The 22,115-nt window shown below is 45.7% G+C and overlaps 1 pseudogene; it reads right to left on the bottom strand.

The window, feature by feature from the left end:
• Positions 1 to 13,601, bottom strand: part of LOC112069018 (roundabout homolog 1-like) — a 55,490-nt pseudogene extending 41,889 nt beyond the window's left edge.
• Between the last annotated feature and the right edge of the window lie 8,514 nt (positions 13,602 to 22,115).

Below are 22,115 nucleotides of genomic sequence, written 5' to 3'. Positions count from 1 at the left end.
ACCTAACATAATCGCAAAGTGTGCTTTCTCCGTAAAGCCTTTTTGAAATCTGACACAGCGGTTGCATTAAGGAGAAGTTTATCTTTTAACTTGATCTTTTTGTTTATGATGAGTATTTCTGTAATTTGATGTGGCTCTCTGCACTTTCATCGGATGTTTGTTTGAGACAATGCATTTCTGACCATAACGCGCCAATGTAAACTGAGATTTTTGGATATAAATATGAACTTTATAGAACAAAACATAAATGTATTGTGTAACATAAAGTCCTATGAGTGGCATCTGATGAAGATCATCAAAGGTTAGTGATTAATTTTATCTCTATTTCTGCTTTTTGTGACTCCTCTCTTTGGTTGGAAAAATGTCTGTATGGTTTTCTGTGACAAGGTGCTGACCTAACATAATCTCATGGTGTGCTTACGCAGTAAAGCCTTTTTGAAATCAGACACTGTGGTTGGATTTACAAGAAGTTTATCTTTAAAATTGTGGATAATACTTGTATGTTTGAGGAATTTTAATTATGGGATTTCTGTTTTGAATTTGGCGCCCTGCAATTCCACTGGCTGTTGTCGAGCTGGGACGCTAGCGTCCCACTTGTACCAGAGAGGTTAACAACATGGGTTTTGTCTTTATAAATGTGTATGCACCTAACACAGGTAGAGAGAGGGGTTCTATCTATCTTAGACAGGAACTCTCACAGGTAGCGCCTGATGAGACGCTGGTGATCGGCGAGGACTGGAACTGTACAATGGATTTTACGAAAGACAGAAATGGGGAAGAGCCTCATTCAGTGTCAGTGGGAGTGTTAAGGGGCATCATTAATCAGTTCAGCCTGGTGGATGTTTGGAGAACTAAACATCCCAACACAAGACAGTATACATTTTTACGTGTCCAGGAATCAGAGCAATAGGCTGTTGGTCGGTACCATTCTCTCGGTGGGGTTTTCAGATCATCACATAACCATGGCTCGGCTGTCAATTTCACCAGGGCCTCGGCAGGCATCCTATTGGAAGTTTAATGTAAAGCTCTTACAAGATAACACTTTGTGCTCAGGTTTCCAGACATTTTGGGAAAGGTGGGGGCAGTGAAGACAGGAGTATGAGTCTCTGAGTCAATGGTGGGATGTGGGGAAAGCCCAAATTCGGCTTTTCTGTCAACAGTATACAGCTCTCTCATCCTCAGAGGCTAGGAGAGTATTGGGGGAACTCGAGCGTAGTATCAGTGAGGTGGAGGTAGAGATGGTGGGGCAAGGCAATGTAGGCCTCCAGGCTGATTTAGCTGAATTACGTAGGGACCTGGGCAGCTTTTTCCAGGTTAAAGCAAAGGGAGCACTTGTAAGAGCTAGGTTCTCCATACTCAAGGAGATGGAAGCTCCCAGGTCCTTCTTCTTTGGTTTGGAAAGACAGAGCGGTGAAGCCAACTTGTTCTTAATCAGGAACATGTTGAACTTGTCGAGAGGTTCTAATGTGAACTTTGGACTGGTCTCTTTAGATCAAGAGAAGGCTTTTATTAGAGTGGACCATGAGTATCTGTTTAATGTGATGTCTGGTTTTGGGTTTTGGGAAAGGTTTTTGACTTTGTGAAGATGTTGTATGCTGGGGCGTCATGTATGGCCAAGTTGGGAGGCGGGCTCAGTAGTCCAGTCTCGGTGAGGCGGTGCATTAGACAAGGATGCCCTCTATTGGGGCAGTTACATACCTCCTTCCATCAGCAAGGGCATTGAAGATGAAACGTGGCTGGGTCTTTCAGCATRACAATGATCCCAAACACACCCCCCGGCAACGAAGGAGTGGCTTCGTAAGAAGCATTTCAAGGTCCTGGAGTGGCCTAGCCAGTCTCCAGATCTCAACCCCATAGAAAATCTTTGGAGGGAGGTTGAAGTCTGTGTTGCCCAGCAACAGCCCCAACATCACTGCTCTAGAGGAGATCTGCATGTAGGAATGGGCCAAAATACCAGCAACAGTGTGTGAAAACCTGTGAAGACTTACAGAAAACGTTTGACCTCTGTCATTGCCAACAAAGGGTAATTAACAAAGTATTGAGATAAACTTTTGTTATTGACCAAATACTTATTTTCCACCATAATTTGCTAATAAATTCATAAAAAATCCTACAATGTGATTTTCTGGAATTCTTTTTCTCATTTTGTTGAGTGTACCTATGATGAAAATTGCAGGCCTCTCTCATCTTTTTAAGTGGGAGAACTTGCACAATGTGGCTGACTAAATACTTTTTTGCCCACTGTATGGTGTGTTGGGGGGCTGTCTGTACAGCTGGGAAGATGTTTTGGAAATACGATTTGTAGAAGTGGTGAGGTTTTTTGGTTATTGTGATGTGTGGTGTGTTTTTGTATCGTGTGTCAGGGAAGGTGAGTATGGTACATGTATGCAGTACAGATATATTTCAGTGTTTATTTTAAGGGGAGGTGAGGTTTTAATTTGAAATTTAGATGTTTCATTAAAGAAAGACAAAAAGTCAAAAGTCTCTCGCTCGTCTCTCTCGCTCTCTCCCCTCTCCTGTTGAGAGAGAGAAAGTCTACATTTGGCATCTGTATATAGGGCATTCAGAGCATTCAGGATTCCACAACGAAAACATGTAGTGCCTTCTCAAATCAGCATTAGTGGAAGATTAGCACTGACAACATCCTGCCTTACCGGCAGCGTCACGGCAGCTTCTAGGATTGTAAACCCCTAGACAAGCCAGAACTCTAACCTCAAGCATTAAGGAACTGGCCCAAAAACTACCAGCTGATGAGATAGGTTTCACCTGAAAGAGTTCGCAGCAGTTCAGAAACGAGGACTGAAACACTCAAACTATTAGACGTGATCCTAGGGCCCAAAAGCTGACGAGAGGAGAAAAAACAATCTGCACAGTTTAGATACAAGCCTCTGCTCTGCACAGATGGGATTAGTCACCATAACCACAAGCCCACATAACTCCCCTCTTCCTTCTTCTTCTCTCTTTCTTCTTTTCTCTCACTTCTCTCTCTCTCTCACTCTTCTTTTGCTCTCTCTCTGATTTACAAGGATGAGCACAGGTGTGTGTGACACAAAGCCAACTACACACACATCTCGGGCGAGGAGAGAGGGTGGTAGAGAGTGGAGAGAGGGAAGAGGGGATGATGGAGAGAGAGAGAAGAGGAGATGAGAGGAGAGAGACGAGGAGCGAGAGAGATGAGAGGATGAGAGAGAGAGAGGAGAGAGAGAGGAGGATGAGGAGAGAGAAGTAGACAGAAAGAGAGAGAGAGTAGACAGAAAGAGAGAGAGAGTAGACAGAAAGAGAGAGAGAGAGAAACATACAGAAAGAGAGAGAGAGTGCTCTGTTATGTCCGTGTCAGTCCAGTTCACATCTACCCTCAGTCGCTCCTTTCTCCCTGTCCACAGCTCTGTCTAATCGGTCCATGTGACTGGAGATGTGTCATCATCCTAAATGCCATCAGAGGCAGAGAGGCGGGCAGCAGCAGCCCTTTGATCAAGTCCCCGCCAGTTTTAACAGTTTCTTAGTAGCATGGATGGCACGGCTCGCTCCTCTTTAAGTGCTTACCTCTGAACGCACTGCCTGCACCAGTTGGTAAAACATCTCTGTTATAGTTCTTTAAACCTCACACCACACTGCTCCCTTTCTTGTGGCTTAGTATTTTTAACCAAAGAGTGTGTCTTCCGACTGACTGAGCAGAATGACTGCTAGAGTTGTTCAGGCCATCCCTGTGTGACTCAGTGAGTGCAGTCTTGCATTGAAAGGCGGACTGTTATGAGATTTCATAGAGAAGGTGCTATGAAATGAAGCCAAGAGTTATCAGGAGTGCTTACCTGTAGGAGTGAAGGTAAAGGATGGCACTGTAGGTTGAAGCAGAGGCCCAAGAAAGAGGAAAGAGAGAGAAAAACCCAATTAATATAACATAAAATAGCAACATGTATATTCCTCTTGAATCCAATGAGATACACACAACAGGGTTCTCTTCATTGTGTTTGTAACATCAAAACTAACGCAAAGGAAACAAACCTTAACTTTGCTGGAGTATTGAAACACATCATCCTGAGATGTTTTGAAACATTACATGGTGTGTTGTAACACTGCTTGTGCAACACCTTGCCAGGGACTGAGAGCACTACCGGAAAATGTTGAAAACACTATTTTGTTGATTCAAGTCCTGTTTAGTGCAGAATTAGTTACCTTCTCTTTTGGTGTTAATTTCCCCTCTCTAAAGCTTCTAACACCACTACGATGTTTCAAATCCTGACTAGTACAGAATTAGATCTGAGTATTTGAATGTATATATGTATCTGATCATTGGCCAGTTTAACCATTTTGGCAGGCATCGTTGAGCACGGTGCTCCATCCATCAGCAGTAACTGGCAGCACATATTAAACATGAAACATTTGTGGGAATGGGTTGTCTCATCATTGAACGTAATTTTGCCCAACGGTTTTGATATCCGTTCATCATGATGCATTACACCTCATATCACAACAAGCTGCTTAATACTCATATAGAAGTGTACCTTTCTCTCTTCAAACAAGATAGGAGGAGATTGCAAGGAGATTAAAACCCGACTTCAAATTAGTTCAATCACTCAATTTTCTCTATCTTTGTTTATCCTCTTATAAAATGTATTAGGTCGGATAATTATTATTATTTATATATTTTAAACATTTCATTTTTATTAAGTACGTGTTAGTTGTTGTTTTTGTTGTTGTCAATTTCAATTCACCCCAGAATAATTGAATATCCCTTTGAGCATGGTGAAGTTATTAATTATACTTTTGATGGTGTATCAACACACCAGTCACTACAAAGTAACTCAGTTGCCGGAGAGGAAGGAAACCGCTCAGGGATTTCACCACGAGGCCAATGGTGACTTTAAAACAATTACAGAGTTGAATGGCTGTGATAGGAGCAAAATGAGGATGGGGCAACAACATTTTAGTTACCACCCTGAGCAAGGCAGTTAACTCACTGTTCCCAACCTTGGCTTAAATGTGGAAGACACATTTCAGTTGAATGCATTCAGTTGTACAACTGACTAGGTATCCCTTTTTCCCTTTCCCTTTCCACAATACTAACCTGATTGACAGAGTGAAAAGAAGGAAGCCTCTACAGAAAAATATTCCAAAACTGGCATCTTGTTAGCAACAAGGCACTATAGTAATACTGCAAAAAAAATTGAAAAACAATTCACTTTTTTGTCCTGAATACAAAGTGTTACATTTGGGGCAAATCCAACACAACACATTACTGAGTACCACTCTCCACATATGTTTAAGCATAGGGGTCGCTGCATCATGTTATGGGTATGCTTGTAATCGTGGAGGACTGGGGAGTTGTTCAGGATAAAAAATAAATGAATTGGAGATAAGCACAGGCAAAATCCTAGAGGAAATTCTGGTTCAATCTGCTTTCCACCAGACACTGTGAGGTGAATTCACCTTTCAGTGGACAAAAACCTTGTCACGCCCTGACCATAGTTTGAGTTGTATGTTTCTATGTTTTGTTTGGTCAGGGTGTGATATGAGTGGGCATTCTATGTTGTATGTCTAGTTTGTCTGTTTCTATGTGTTTGGCCTGATATGGTTTTCAATCAGAGGCAGGTGTTAGTCGTTGTCTCTGATTGGGAGCCATATTTAGGTAGCCTGTTTTGTCTTTGTGGGTTGTGGGTGATTGTTCCTTTTCCTGTGTGTGTGTGTTCACGTTACGGGACTGTTTCGTCTTCGTTCATTTTGTCGGTTTATTGTTTTTGTTCGTTGTTAATTATTCTATTAAAATGGATAATCATCACGCTGCATTTTGGTCCTCCTCTCTTTCGCCCGACGAAGAACGTTACAAACCTAAAACATAAGGCCAAATCTACACTGGAGTTTCTTACCAAGAAGACAGTGAATGTTCCTGAGTGACCGAGTTACAGTTTTGCCTTAAATCTACTGGTTGTCTAGCAATGATCAACAATCAATTTGACAGAGCTTGAATAATTGTTAAAAGAATAATGGGCAAATATTGCACAATCCAGGTGTGGAAAGCTCTTAGAAACTTACCCAGAAAGACTCACAGCTGTAATCACTGCCAAAGGTGCCTCTACAAAGTATTGAGTCAGGGGTGTGAATACTTACTTTTGTAATTAGATATTTCTGCATTTTATTTTCAACAAATTTGCTAAAATGTCTAAAAACATTTTTTCACTTTGTCATTATGGGGTTTTGTGTGTAGATGGGTGAGAAATGTTTTTATCAATTTTGAATTCAGGCTGTAACACAACAAGATGTGGAATATGTATGAAGGGGCATGACTACTTTCTGAAGGCACAGTAGCTATCACTGATGTACAGCTGTCCTCACCTCTTCATCTCCGTTAATTTATGTTAACACAACCTTTCAAATGTCCCTTTAATGCCACAATTATTTCCTCTTGTTTGGATTCCTGCTCTTTTCCCCTTGAAGCTCAGAGCAGCCAAATAGATTGGTCCATTTGGAATGTTTTATCTGTTTGCGTTTCGGCTTTGAAGAGGAGAGAGATTGACACTTGGCATGCGAGGTGCTCGTGAGAAATATTAACATGATTGAGATCAATCAAATAACCACAGTGACAAGAGACCGTCACAGACAGCTTATTCACTGGCTGGATGAGACATCTTGGCGGTGGTACTAATGTCACACAGACCCACGCACACACCCAAGAACGCGCGCACGCACACACACGCGCTTCATGTGGTTGCAATTATACTCTTCTTCTCTTCTCAAAACATTCTTGGTTACCAGTTCCAACAAAGACCATGGCCTCTTGTGGTTTTAAAGAGCAAAAAGAGGGGGTTGAGAGAGAGAGAGAAAGACATATTTGCCTGCTGTGCCCACATGAGCTCAGAGAGTTACAGAGTTAATGTGAGGAAACACTGATGCACTGCTCGGCGCCTCTGGAAGAAAAGGAAGGGCTCCTTAAAGGTGTGTGGAGCCAACCTCGGCCTCTACAGCAGACTCTCTCTCTCTACCAACCTCGGCCTCTATAGCAGACTCTCTCTCTCTACCAACCTCGGCCTCTATAGCAGACTCTCTCTCTCTACCAAACTCAGCCTCTACAGCAGCCTCTCTCTCTACCAAACTCAGCCTCTACAGCAGCCTCTCTCTCTACCAACCTCGGCCTCATATAGAGCGATCTCTCTCTCTACCAACCATCGGCCTCTATAGCAGCCTCTCCTACTATACTCTCTCTCTTACCAAACTCAGCCTCTACAGCAGCTCTCTCTCTCTACCAACTCAGCCTCTACAGTAGCCTCTCTCTCTACCAACCTCAGCCTCTACAGTAGCCTCTCTCTCTACCAACCTCAGCCTCTACAGTAGCCTCTCTCTCTACCACCTCAGCCTCTACAGTAGCCTCTCTCTCTACCAACCTCAGCCTCTACAGTAGCCTTCTCTCTCTACCAACCTCAGCCTCTACAGCAGCCTCTCTTCTCTCTACCAACCTCAGCCTCTACAGCAGTCTCTCTCTTACCAACCTCAGCCTCTACAAGTAGCTCTCTCTCTACCAACCTCAGCCTCTACAGCCTCTCCTCTCTCTACCAACCTCAGCCTCTACAGTAGCCTCTCTCTCTACCACCTCAGCCTCTACAGCAGGATCTCTCTCTACCAACCTCAGCCTCTACAGCAGTCTCTCACTCTACCAACCTCAGCCTCTACAGTAGCCCTCTCTCTCTCCCAACCTCAGCCTCTACAGTAACCCCTCTCTCTCTCTCCCAACCTCAGCCTCTACAGTAGCCTTCTCTCTCTCTCCCAACCTCAGCCTCTACAGTAGCCCTCTCTCCTCTCCAACCTCAGCCTCTTACAGCGTTCTCTCTCTCTACCAACCTCAGCCTCTACAGTAGCTCTCTTCTCTCCAACCTCAGCCTCTACAGCAGTATCTCTCTCTACAACTCGCCTCTACAGCAGGTCTCTCACTCTACCAACCTCAGCCCTCTACAGTAGCCCCTCTCTCTCTCCAACCTCAGCCTCTACAGTAACCCCTCTCTCTCTCTCCCAACCTCAGCTCTACAGTAGCCTCTCTCTCTTCTCCCAACCTCAGCCTCTACAGTAGCCCCCTCTCTCTCTCCCAAACTCAGCCTCTACAGTGAGCCCCTCTCTCTCTCTCCCAACCTCAGCCTCTACAGTAGCCCCTCTCTCTCTCCCAACCTCAGCCTCTACACTAGCCCCTCTCTCTCTCTCCCAATCTCAGCCTCTACAGTAGCCCTCTCTCTCTCCAGGCACAGCAGTATACTGTACTCACAAAGTCTTCAGAGGTCCTACTGTGTGGCTACAAGTTCCGCTCTGACTGCCCTTTGATTTCAGTGACTTTACACTTGAGTACCCGGCAGCAGATAGTCTACAGTAACATAAACTTATGAAAATACTATTGTTTTAATTATATTCTAATTCTAACCACCAAAATATTATTTTTGCGAAAGCATATATTGAATATATGTATTACACTGTTAGAACGTTGCAGTCGAAATGACTGCTCATTGGCTCAAACTGAGGTCCCATGAGGCCAGGCTGTTCTAGTATTAAAAGCCTTGTATGCGGGCATAACATGTGGGCACTGATTTATTTTTAACATACCACACAATCCTTTCCCATGAAGATGACCAACCCTGGGACCTCGTCATCTGTCTCACCATAGCAACACAGAGCAGAACTTAATCACACTACTGTAGCACACAATGCAGTCAACATCCAACATATACACAGAGACCTTATTCCTTATGCAAATCAAGGCCTCTGCAGTAAGTTCTGTAAGTCTGTAGAGATACCAAACTCCAGTATGTTCACCATAAACCCATATTAATGTTCAACCATGATAGAGCTCCGGGGTATAAACCACCAAGGCCAGAAACAAAGGTTTTCCAAAGCAAGGACAGGGTTTCTAGATTAATCCAGGTTTCCATGACTCTCAATAGGCAGAGTATCAGTATGACAGAGGTCGATTCAGACTTAAAACAGTATATTGTCCGTGTCTCTAGGTTGAATGGTGTACCTCTCCTGACCCTGGCAGGCAGCAGTGTACCTGAGCCCAGCAGAAGGAGGTCGGTTTGGGGAGGGTATGGGGAAGGTGGGCAGGCAGCAGCTGCATCGCCTGCAGCCAGCCACATATTAAACCAGGAAGCAGAGAAATGAGAGCCTGACAACACTCCTTTATATCCTTAAACTATTGTGGGCAGAGGTTTGGCATGTACTGAACCCTGTCACATGGGAACAGGTAAACCCACTGCAGGTGAGGTAAGCAGTGTCCTCTCCTGTAGAGCACAGAGCATCTGATACTGAGTACTAAACCCGTGGATAGAGAATGAAAAACACAGTGGTATGGTAAAGAATCTCTTGCAACAGTATGACACAATGTTTCAAACTCTAACAGTCATTTGCATCAAAGGCTTTCACTGAAAACTATTATAAAAGTATACTTCAAGCTTAGCATTTTTTAGTTTCTCCTTGATTTATGCTCGTCGTAGCAAGTTGTTCTCACTTCCCAGACACATTCCGATGGGAACTGCTAACAGAAACTGGTGGGACCGGAAGATGCACTTCAAAAGAAGAACTACACACACAAAAACACCCTGGCAGGATCAGAGAGAGAGAAATATAAAACAGAATAGAAAGACATTATGCAGGAGACAGGTCCATTTTTCAGCTGCAGATGTTCAAGGGCTTTTAACTTTCTCAAAGTACTAGGGACTATTTTCAGATGTTAGACCTCACCTCAACTCAAATGGCACAGTATGATGCAAGACTTTCATATGAGAGGAGGGATTCCTGAGGGGATGGATGGGACGGAGGGGATGAGGGAATTGCTGGGAGGATGGAGGGGATGGAGGGGACGGAGGGATTGCTGGGGAGACGGAGGGGATGGAGGGGATGGATGGATTGCTGGGAGGGACGGAGCGATTGCTGGGGAGACGGATGGGATGGAGGGCTGCAATTGAGAGCTCAGATGAGAGTCCCTACATGGATGGAGTAGTAGTAGGAATCACACAATGCCCCTTAATCACTGATACAAGACCAGCTATTCTATTCTTCATCCTATTAACTATTCCATTTGGTGTTTGTTAACCTGATCCTAGATCAGTGCTTGAGGATACTTTGAGCAAGTGAATCAGGTGTGCTGCCATTAGGTGAGGCATGTTGTACTGACCCTTGCGGATGCCTGCGTAGTTCGTGCTGAGGCCACTCCTCTTCTTACGCTGTCGGTAGAGCCAGATACTGAACACCATGAGGATGATCCAACAGGCCGCTCCTATCCCCGCTATGAAGGCCGGCTGCTTCACCACCTCACTGATCTGCTGGGACAGGGTGTTCTCTGGCTCCAACACACCCTCCGTCATACGCCCCAATGAGTCTACCGGGGGAGAGAGGAGAGGGGGAGAGAGGATGGAATTTGAGAAGGGTGMMAWWGAGGTGGAGGWTGAGGAGGTGAGAGGRGWGAGGAGWGMGGTGAGAGGAGAGAGGTGAGAGGTGAGAGGTGAGAGGAGAGAGGAGTGGAGAGGAGAGGAGAGGAGAGGGGAGAGGAGAGAGAGAGGAGAGGGGTAGAGAGGATGGGATGGGGGTGAAAAAGGGGTGGAGGGTGAGGAGGTGAGAGGAGAGAGGGCAGGAATAGGAAATGGTAAGAGAAAAAAGAGGGGGAGAGAAGGTCAAGTGTCAGAGGCGGAAAGTGCACAGGAAAGAACAAGGGAGGATAAAGGAAGGGAGGAAATGGGAAGTAGTAAAGAAAGGGCATGTTATTCTTAACATAATCATATATTTTTTTTATTCAACCTTTATTTAACTAGGCAAGTCAGTTAAGAGCAAATTCTTATTTACAAACACGGCCTACCCCGGCCAAACCCTCACGACACTAGGCCAATTGTGCGCCGCCCTATGGGACTCCCGATCACAGCCGGTTGTGATACACCCTGGGATCAAACCAGGTTCTGTAGTGACACCTCTAGCACTGAGATGCAGTGCCTTAGACCACTGCGAAACTTCAAAACGAGTGGAAAAGCCTGAAACGGGGAAAGATATGAAGGAGGGGGTAGAGAAACCTAAATGAAGTCAGCGAAGGGCATAAATATGAACGTTCTCTTTTCTTCGGACACACAAAATACTTCTTTCAACTCTGCAGATGAATGTAAGGCTGGGCCTGGGCTGTGGAGCAGTAGAGATGGAGCGGTCTCGCTCTATTATAAAAGGCGTTCAGAACTGATCCCAGAACTGAGCCCAGAACTGAGCCCAGTCAACAATGGCAGATGAATAGACAAAAGGTCTCAACCCAGGAGATTTAAACATGATCTATTCGTATCAGAGTTGAACCAGGAAGCACACTACCTGAAATGCTCCACACACCCAGGAAGACTTAAAGAAGTATGATCACACACCTAGCAACATTCTATTAGCTATTATTACGTGGTCCCGTGTGGCTCAGTTGGTAGAGCATGGCGCTTGCAACGCCAGGGTTGTGGGTTCATTCCCCACGGGGGGACCAGGATGAATATGTATGAACTTTCCAATTTGTAAGTCGCTCTGGATAAGAGTGTCTGCTAAATGACTTAAATGTAAATTACACCGAATGAGGTCACAGTAGTACTAATATAAACACAGTACTAGTCATTAACACACTATAGCACTTGAATGTGTAACTTGGGTATGTCTTTCTGTTAGCTGTTGCTACTTGTCTGCTACTCAAAATGAACCGTCAGAACAAGTGATCACACAACAAACGCCTGTCTTCATCATCTGTCTAGTCTCTCTGTGTTTCTCTCCCATGCCTCACATGAAAGAGTGCTCATTTGTCTCCCCAAAGCAATTTCTTCATGTTCAACTTGGTTTCTAACTTTCTTCATCTCTTTTTTCTCTCTCTCTCTTGTTTCATGATGCAACCACTTTAATATTTACAGACTCACTCTGTCAGAGGCAAACGGGTCCCCCAAAGTTCCAGTGTTGCTACCCATCTCTCTCCCTCTCTCTCTCTCTCTTTACAGACTCACTCTGTCAGAGGCAAACGGGTCTCCCAAAGTTCCAGTGTTGCTACCCATCTCTCTCTCTTCTCTCCTCCCCCACTACTATGTGGATTTCATGCCTGTTTCTCTGAGGAGGGAAGCAGAGTACCAATGTGACTAAACAGTCCTCAGGGACTTTACAGGTATCTGGGCTGCTGTGCCATGACACAAACAAGCCCAAAGTGTGACAAATGCATTAGGTTGAAGCGCTGGTCCCGCGGGCGCGTTTTTACACGCAACAGGCGCCGATGGAAGTCCTCAAGTGAAAGAAATTGTATCAGTCACAGCTTCCTGCTTCTCCATGCCCATCCCAGCCCACTTTAACACACACAGTCACACAGCTGTCCCTCTACCAAGCACCCAGCACCGCTGTTCCATGTTGTTATCATTTATTCCTCCTTTACCGTGAGCAGATTTGTGGCAGCTCAGATTCAAACGTAGGATCTTGAATAGCCTGGGCTATAAGAGGGAAGATGGAATTACATTCATCCCATGTTGCTATAATGCATCCTGTGTAAGGACGTAAAGGCATGACTGACGTGCCAGGTATCAGCAGTACTACACTGTACATACATAGACTACACGTGCACTGTATCTGGTCTTGACTCTCCACATGACATATGGAGAGAGAGGGGATCTGTCAGAAGAAGAAACACGTGCTACATTGGATCTTCCAGACCCTCCAGGATCGTGATCTTGACAGGTAAGTTAATAAAGGGTTAAATAAAAACATGCCATCTCAAAACACACACTTGTGCCAGAGTTCCTGGTTTATTGCTCTTGTTAAACACTAGAACATTGCCTCCTTGAATGGAGAATAGAAGGAGCAGAGCAGATCAGATCCCAGCAGGGTGGGGCAGCCAAGCTACAGGCACTGCCCTGCTGCCAAGCAGGAATCTCAAGTCACGTTTCATCACACTGTCAGTCAGGTGAAAACCGTTGAGGCTGTACACTGACAGAGTGGTAAACACGGGATTAAGATAGATTAACATTATGAGTGTCACTGTCAATCATGCTCATCGAGGATTGTATATGAGGGCTGACGTGGATATAATTGGTACGGTAATCATTTCAATTACACATCTAACCACTGTTCTAGACAGAGAGGAGAGCAGGCAGGGACACGAAGGGATGGAACGATGTCATAATACTCCTTTAATATTCATATGACAACTGAAAAGGTGGATTAGAGTGCTCTTCAGACTGAGATTAAAGGGAAGTCAATACTACAAAATGTCCATTGACTATTCTCCAGCCGTTGCGGTTAAAGAAGGTGGGGAAGTTATTAGGCAGTAAGCCTTGGAATCCACGCTGTACGGAGTTAACAAGTGAGAACACATAGTAGAAGGACGTATCCCTCCTCTTCCTCCTCTTCCACCTGAGGGAGAATAATCTTACTTGGAACTCCTGCAGAGAATTGCAGAACAGAGTTCTCCTCCACTCACCTATCTGGAAGTAGGTGACGTCAGACTTGACCCCTGGGCCTGCCCCAGTGCTGGCTGCGACCTCCACACTGTAACGGATCCCTGGAGCCAGGCTGGAGATCAGCAAGGAGAAGGTAGAGCCGTCCACCGTACGGTTGATATGGTACCTGCTCTCATTCCCCAAACACCAGATCTGACAGGACAGGAGAGAGAGAAGACCTTATAACTGTGTCCTGATGGTGGTGTGACAAGTATGGCAAGTTGCTGGTTGATGCTAATGCAACATTTCAGCACACAGTGCAGATTCAACTATTTCACACTAGTATTCCACATATAAAACACTGGGACACATTTTTCGTTTTTTTGGGGTGTGTTCCACACAGAGTCAGTATTATCTGTGGTAGCCATAACCCCCTGCCTGAGTGAGTGAACCCTAACCCATGAAAACAAAGTGTGGATTAGTAATCACCTCCATAATCCTACTGCAGCAGCAGCTCAGGGCTGGCAGCCAATCACAGGGAGGAGAGAGGGCTCTCTCAGGCTAACCCAACCAGGGCTCTCTCAGGTTAACTCAACCCAGGGCTCTCAAGGCTACTCAACCCAGGGCTTTCTCAGGCTAACTCAATCCAGGGATTTCTCAGGCTAACTCAATCCAGGATTTCTCAGGCTAACTCAATCCAGGCTCAGCGTGAGGGTGGCTAACCCAAACATCCTGAACCTGGCTACACCAACATCTTAACCTGGCTAACACCAACATCTTTAACCTGGCTACCCCAACATCCTGAACCTGCGAACCCAACATCTTTAACCTGGCTAACCCCAACATCCTGAACCTGGCTAACCCAAACATCTTTAACCTGGCTAACCCAACATCTGAACCTGGCTAACCCCAACATCTTAACCTGGCTACCCAACTCTGAACCTGGCTAACCCCAACATCCTGAACCTGGTAACCCCAACATCTTTAACCTGGCTAAACCAACATCATCACACCTACTAACCTGGCTAACCCCAACATCTTAACCTGGCTAACCCCAACATCTTTAACCTGGCTAACCCCAACATCTTTAACCTGGCTAACCCCACATCTTTACCTGGCTAACCCCAACATCTTTAACCTGGCTAACCCCAACATCTTGAACCTGGCTAACCCATCCTGAACCTGGTAACCCACATCTGAACCTGGCTAACCCCAACATCTTTAACCTGGCTAACCCCAACATCCTTGAACCTGGCTAACCCCAACATCCTGAACCTGGCTAACACCAACATCTTTAACCTGGCTTACCCAAACATCTTTACCTGGCTAACCCCAACATCTGAACCTGGCTAACCCAAACATCTCTTTAACCTGGCTAACCCAAACATCTTTAACCTGGCTAACCAAACATCTTTAACTGCTAACCCCAACATCCTGAACCTGGCTAACCCCAACATCCTGAACCTGGCTAACACCAACATCTTTAACCTGGCTAACCCCAACATCTGAACCTGGCTAACCCAACATCTTTAACCTGGCTAACCCAACATCTTTAACCTGGCTAACCCCAACATCTTTAACCTGGCTAACCCAACATCTTTAACCTGGCTAACCAACATCTTTAACCTGGCTAACCCAAACATCTTTAACCTGGCTTAACCCAAAACATCTTTAACCTGGCTAACCCCAACTCCTGAACCTGGCTAACCCAACATCCTGAACCTGGCTAACCCCAACATCTTTAACCTGGCTAACCCAAACATCTTTAACCTGGCTAACCCAAACATCTTGAACCTGGCTAACCCCACATCTTTAACCTGGCTAACCCAAACATCTTTAACCTGGCTAACCCAAACATCTTTAACCTGGCTAACCCCAACATCCTGAACCTGGCTAACCCCAAATCTTTAACCGGCTAACACAACATCTTTAACCTGGCTACCCAAACATCTTTAACCTGGCTAACCCAAACATCTTTAACCTGGCTAACCCCAACATCCTGAACCTGGCTAACCCCAACATCCTGAACCTGGCTAACACCAACATCTTTAACCTGGCTAACCACCAACATCTTTAACCTGGCTAACCCCAACATCTTTAACCTGGCTAACCCAACATCCTGAACCTGGAACACCAACATCTTTAACCTGGCTAACACCAACATCTTTAACCTGGCTAACACCAACATCCTGAACCTGGCTAACACCAACATCTTTAACCTGGCTAACACCAACATCTTTAACCTGGCTAACCCCAACATCTTTAACCTGGCTAACCCCAACATCCTGAACCTGGCTAACACCAACATCTTTAACCTGGCTAACCCAACATCTTTAACCTGGTAACACCAACATTCTTTAACCTGGCTAACCCCAACATCTTTAACCTGGCTAACCCCAACATCTTTAACCTGGCTAACCCAAACATCTTTAACCTGGCTAACCCAAACATCTTTAACCTGGCTAACCCCAAACATCCTGAACCTGGCTAACCCCAACATCCTGAACCTGGCTAACCCCAACACTTTAACCTGGCTAACCCCAACATCTTAACCTGGCTAACACCAACATCTTTAACCTGGCTAACCCAAACATCTTTAACCTGGCTAACCCCAACATCCTGAACCTGGCTAACCCAACATCCTGAACCTGGCTAACACCAACATCTTTAACCTGGCTAACCCAAACATCTTTAACCTGGCTAACACCAACATCTTTAACCTGGCTAACCCAACATCTTTAACCTGGCTAACCCCAACATCCTGAACCTGGCTAACCCAAACATCTTTACCTGGCTAACCCCAACATCCTGAACCTGGCTAACCCCAACATCTTTAACCTGGCAACCCCAACATCCCTGAACCTGGCTAACCCCAACATCTTTAACCTGGCTAACCCCCAACATCTTTAACCTGGCTAACCCCAACATCTTTAACCTGGCTAACCCAACATCCTGAACCTGGCTAACCCCAACATCCTGAACCTGGCTAACACCAACATCTTAACCTGGCTAACCCAAAAATCTTTAACCTGGCTAACACCAACATCTTAACCTGGCTAACCCAACATCTTTAACCTGGCTAACCCCAACATCCTGAACCTGCTAACCCCAAACATCTTTAACCTGGCTAACCCCAACATCCTGACCTGGCTAACCCCAACATCTTTAACCTGGCTAACCCAACATCCTGAACCTGGCTAACACCAACATCTTTAACCTGGCAACCCCAACATCCTGAACCTGGCTAACCCCAACATCTTTAACCTGGCTAACCCCAACATCTTTAAACTGGCTAACCCCAACATCTTAACCTGGCTAACACCAACATCTTTAACCTGGCTAACCCAAACATTTAACCTGGCTAACCCAAACATCCTGAACCTGGCTAACCCAAACATCCTGAACCTGCTAAACCAACATCTTTAACTGCTAACCCAAACATCTTTAACCTGGCTAACCCAAACATCCTGAACCTGGCTAACACCAACATCCTGAACCTGGCTAACACCAACATCCTGAACCTGGCAACCCAAACATCCTGAACCTGGCTAACCCAACATCCTGAACCTGGCTAACCCAACATCCTGAACCTGGCTAACCCAACACTTTAACCTGGCTAACCCCAACATCCTGAACCTGGCTAACCCCAACATCTTTAACCTGGCTAACACAACATCTTTAACCTGGCTAACCCAAACATTCTTAACCTGGCTAACCCAAACATCCTGAACCTGGCTAACCCACCCACATCTTTAACCTGGCTAACCCCCAACAGCTTTAACCTGGCTAACCCAAACATCTTTAACCTGGCTAACCCAAACATCCTGAACCTGGCTAACCCCAACATCTTTAACCTGCAACCCCACATCCTAACCTGGCTAACCCAAACATCCTGACCTGGCTAAACACCAACATCGAACCTGGCTAACCCCAACATCTTTAACCTGGCTAACCAAACATCCTGAACCTGGCTAACCCCAAACATCTTTAACCTGGCTACCCAACATCCTGAACCTGGCTAACCCAACAATCTTTCCTGGCTAACCCCAACATCTTTAACCTGGCTAACCCAAACATCCTGAACCTGGCTAACACCAACATCCTGAACCTGGCTAACCCCAACATCTTTAACCTGGCTAACACCAACATCCTGAACCTGGCTAACCCAAACTCTTTACCTGGCTAACCCAAACATCCTGAACCTGGCTAACCCAAACATCCTGAACCTGGCTAACACCAACATCTTTAACCTGGCTAACCCAAACATCTTTAACCTGGCTAACCCAAACATCCTGAACCTGTCTAACACCAACATCCTGAACCTGGCTAACACCAACATTCCTGAACCTGGCTAACCCAAACATTCCTGAACCTGGCTAACCAAACATCCTGAACCTGGCTAACCCAACATCCTGAACCTGGCTAACCCAAACATCTTTTAACCTGGCTAACCCAAACATCCTGAACCTGGCTAACCCAAACATCCTGAACCTGGCTAACACCAACATCTTTAACCTGGCTAACCCAAACATCTTTAACCTGGCTAACCCAAACATCCTGAACCTGGCTAACACCAACATCCTGAACCTGGCTAACCCCAACATCCTGAACCTGGCTAACCCAAACATCCTGAACCTGGCTAACCCAAACATCTTTAACCTGGCTACCCAAACATCTTTACCTGGCTAACCCAAACATCCTGAACCTGGCTAAACCAAAATCCGACCTGGCTACCAAACATCCTGAACCTGGCTAACCCCAACATCCAACACCCCCCCCCCCCCCCCCCATAAGATAACAACCCTCACACACAGACCCGTGTGTGTGTGTTGAAGTTTTGGAAAGCCCCAGAAGCCTGTGTGGCTGTTTGAGGAATTGCGGTTGGAAGAAGCGCCGCTAGGGACGAGACGCAGTAATGACCGAGGAACGCTCCTCGCGTCGGATTTAACAACCATGAAATTACTCGAAACCGTATCGGCAGAAAACATTTACCTTGAAAATGAACAGTGGCTTAACTTTTAAACAGACTGTGCTGTATCTCCCTTCCATCACTAAACTATATTCCCTGTGACAAAAAAACCTTTCCAATAAAATGGCCGTACTCACACAGCATGTTATATGAGGAGTGTGCTGGCCGCAGAGAGGGGCAAAAAAAGCATACTTATGTGTGGACACAGGAGTAGGGTGTGTGGAGGAGAGGTCATAGAGAGAGGGTGTGGGAGGAGGTCATAGAGAGAGGGTGTGTGGAGGAGGGTCTAGAGGAGGTGTGGAGAGAGGCAGAGAGAGGAGGGTGTGTGGAGGAGAGGGCAGAGAGAGGAGGGTGTGTGGAGGAGAGGCAGAGAGAGGAGGGTGTGTGGAGGAGAGGGCAGAGAGAGGGGGTGTGGAGGGAGGGCAGAGAAGAGGTGTGGAGGAGTAGGGCAGAGAGAGGAGGGTGAGGAAGGCAGGGAGGGGGTGTGGAGTAGAGGTTCAGAGAGAGGAGGGTGTGTGGAGAGAGGTCATAGAGATGACGGTGTGTGGAGGAGAGGTCATAGAGAGGAGGGGTGTGTGGAGGAGAGGTCATAGAGAGGAGGGTGTGTGGAGGAGAGGCAGAGAAGGAGGGTGTGTGGAGGAGAGGTCATAGAGAGGAGGGTGTGTGGAGGAGAGGTCATAGAGAGGAGGGTGTGTGGAGGAGAGGTCATAGAGAGGAGAGTGTGTGGAGGAGAGGCAGAGAGAGGAGGTGTGTGGAGGAGAGTCAGAGAGAGGAGGGGTGTGTGGGAGGAGAGGTCATAGAGAGGAGGGTGTGTGGAGGAGGGTCAAGAGAGAGGTGTGTGGAGGAGAGGTCATAGAGAGGAGGGTGTGTGGAGGAGAGGGCAGAGAGAGGAGGGTGTTGTGGAGGAGAGGGCAGAGAGAGGAGGTGTGTGGAGGAGAGGCAGAGAGAGAGGGTGTGAGGAGAGAGGCAGAGAGAGGAGGGTGTGGAGGAGAGGCAGAGAGAGGAGGGTGTGTGGAGGAGAGGTCATAGAGAGGAGGGTGTGTGGAGGAGGGTCATAGAGATGACGGTGTTGTGGGAGGGAGGGCATAGAGAGGAGGGTGTGTGGAGGAGAGGTCATAGAGAGGGGGTGTGTGGAGGAGAGGTCATAGAGAGGAGGGTGTCTGGAGGAGAGGTCATAGAGAGGAGGTGTGTGGAGGAGAGGTCAGAGAGAGGAGGGTGTGTGGAGGAGAGGTCGTATAGAGGAGGGTGATGGAGGAGAGGTCATAGAGAGGAGGGTGTGTGGAGAGAGGTCATAGAGAGGATGGTGTGTGGAGGAAGGAGGGCAGAGAGAGGAGGGTGTGTGGAGGAGGGGGCAGAGAGAGGAGGGTGTGTGGAGGAGAGCAGAGAGAAGAGGGGTGTGAGGAGAGGGCAGAGAGAGGAGGGTGTGTGGAGGAGAGGGCAGAGAGAGGAGGGTGTGTGGAGGGAGGTCATAGAGAGGAGGGCTGGGGAGGAGAGGGCAGAGAGGGAGGGTTGTGTGGAGGAGAGGTCATAGAGAGGAGGGTTAGTAGTGTGGAGGAGAGGTCATAGAGAGGAGGGTGTGTGGGGGAGAGGTCTAGAGAAAGGGTGTTGTGGAGGAGAGGTCATAGAGAGAGGGTGTGGGTGGAGGAGAGGTCATAGAGAGGAGGGTGTGTGGAGAGAGGTCATAGAGAGGAGGGTGTGTGGAGGAGAGGTCATAGGAGAGAGGGTGTGTGGAGGAGAGGTCATAGAGAGGAGGGTGTGGTGAGGGAGAGTATTAGAGAGGAGGGTGTGTGGAGGAGAGGTCATAGAGAGGAGGGTGTGTGGAGGAGAGGTCATAGAGAGGAGGGTGTGTGGAGGAGAGATCATAGAGAGGAGGGTGTGTGGAGGAGAGATCATAGAGAGGAGGGTGTGGAGGAGAGATCATAGAGAGGAGGGTGTGGAGGAGAGGTCATAGAGAGGAGGGTGTGGCTCAGTTGGTAGAGCATGGCGCTTGCAACGCCAGAGTGGTGCGTTTGATTCCCATGTGGGACCAGTACAAACATGTATATACACACTACTCTAAGTTACTCTGGATAAGAATGTCTGCTAAATGACACAAATGTAACTACACAATTAGACTGACCTGGACCAATGAGATGGAGTGGATTAAACATTGCAACAAGAGCAGTCGTCCCAAAAATATTTTACTCATCTATTTTCCCTGCTATAATTACATTGTCTTTCCCATTCATAACCCTCTTTCCACTAAACCAGAGTGAAATCAAAGAAATCCCTTCTAATGATTTAAGAGGCGTTTGTGGGCCAATGGCCAAGAGCCAATATCTGACATTGTAGAAAGAGATGGTGATGTAGATTTTCTCATCATTAATCAGCAGGATGAATATATAAAATATGTCTGTAATGTAGGGCTATAATGTATGGATACAATGTATGGATATAATGTAAGGATATAATGAATGGATATAATGTATGCCAATAATGTATGGATCAGTTTATGGCTATAATGTATGGATATAATGTAAGGATATAATACATGGATATAATGCATAGATGTAATGTATGGATTTAATGTATGGCTATACTGTATGTCTATAATGTATGGATATAGTTTATGTCTATAATGTATGGATCCAATGTATGGATATAATGTAAGGATACAATGTATGGATACAATGTATGGCTATAATGTATGTATATAATGGATACAATGTATGGCTATAATGTAGGGCTATAATGATTGACATAATGTATGAATCCAATGTATGGATATAATGTAAGGATATAATGTATGGCTATAATGTAGGGCTTTAATATATGGATACAATGTATGGATATAATGTAAGGATATAATGAATGGATATAATGTATGAATACATTTTATGGCTATACTGTATGGATATATTGCATGGTGAGAATGTATGTCTATAATGTATGGATAAAATGTATGGCTATAATGTATGGATACAATACATGGGTAAAATTTATGGCTATAATGTATGGATAAAATGTATGGCTATAATTTTTTCAATCAATACATGGGTATATTTTATGGCTATAATGTATGGCTATAATGTATGGATATAATGTATGGCTATAATGTATGGCTATAATGTATGGCTATAATGTATGGCTGTATAGATAATACATCAGGTAGTCTAGACCTTGAGCAGCCTACTAGTGAATAATAATAATCCACTAAGGCCCTCAAATTCAAACCTGGACCTCGAAGCCACCCACTGGGCACTCACTGGTTGACTCAATGTTGTTTCCACGTCATTTCAATGAAATTATGTTGAATCAATCTGGAATAGACGTTGAAATTACATCTGTGCCCAGTGGGCCTCCCCCATTCTTCACCTCTAATAAGGGACTGATTTAGACCTGGGAAGCCAGTTGGGTGCAATTAATTATCAGGTAGAACAGAAAACCAGCAGGCTCTGGACCTCGTAGGGTAAGAGTTGAATTCCCCTGCACTAAGGAATAGAGAGAGCCTTCTAGGACAACTCAGACATTGTATACATCTATCTAGTCCACAAGATGACACTGTTTCACAACCATTTCCACCCGCCAACACACAGTAACATCCTACTGTCTCTTCCACCCCTGAGATAACAAGGCACAAAGGAAGAAGATAACCTCTACCTATGTATCATAACATTACAGTCTGTCTCTCCTTTGTCTCTCTGTGCTACAAATATTTACATGTTGTTATAGTAGATATACCCTACAGACCAACATGTTGTTACAGTAGATATACCCTA

Source organism: Salvelinus sp. IW2-2015, unplaced genomic scaffold (assembly GCF_002910315.2).
Source record: "Salvelinus sp. IW2-2015 unplaced genomic scaffold, ASM291031v2 Un_scaffold849, whole genome shotgun sequence".
NCBI lineage: Eukaryota > Metazoa > Chordata > Actinopteri > Salmoniformes > Salmonidae > Salvelinus > Salvelinus sp. IW2-2015.
The sequence above is the reverse complement of the archived record's forward strand: the minus strand, read 5'-3'. Positions and strand labels throughout refer to the sequence as shown.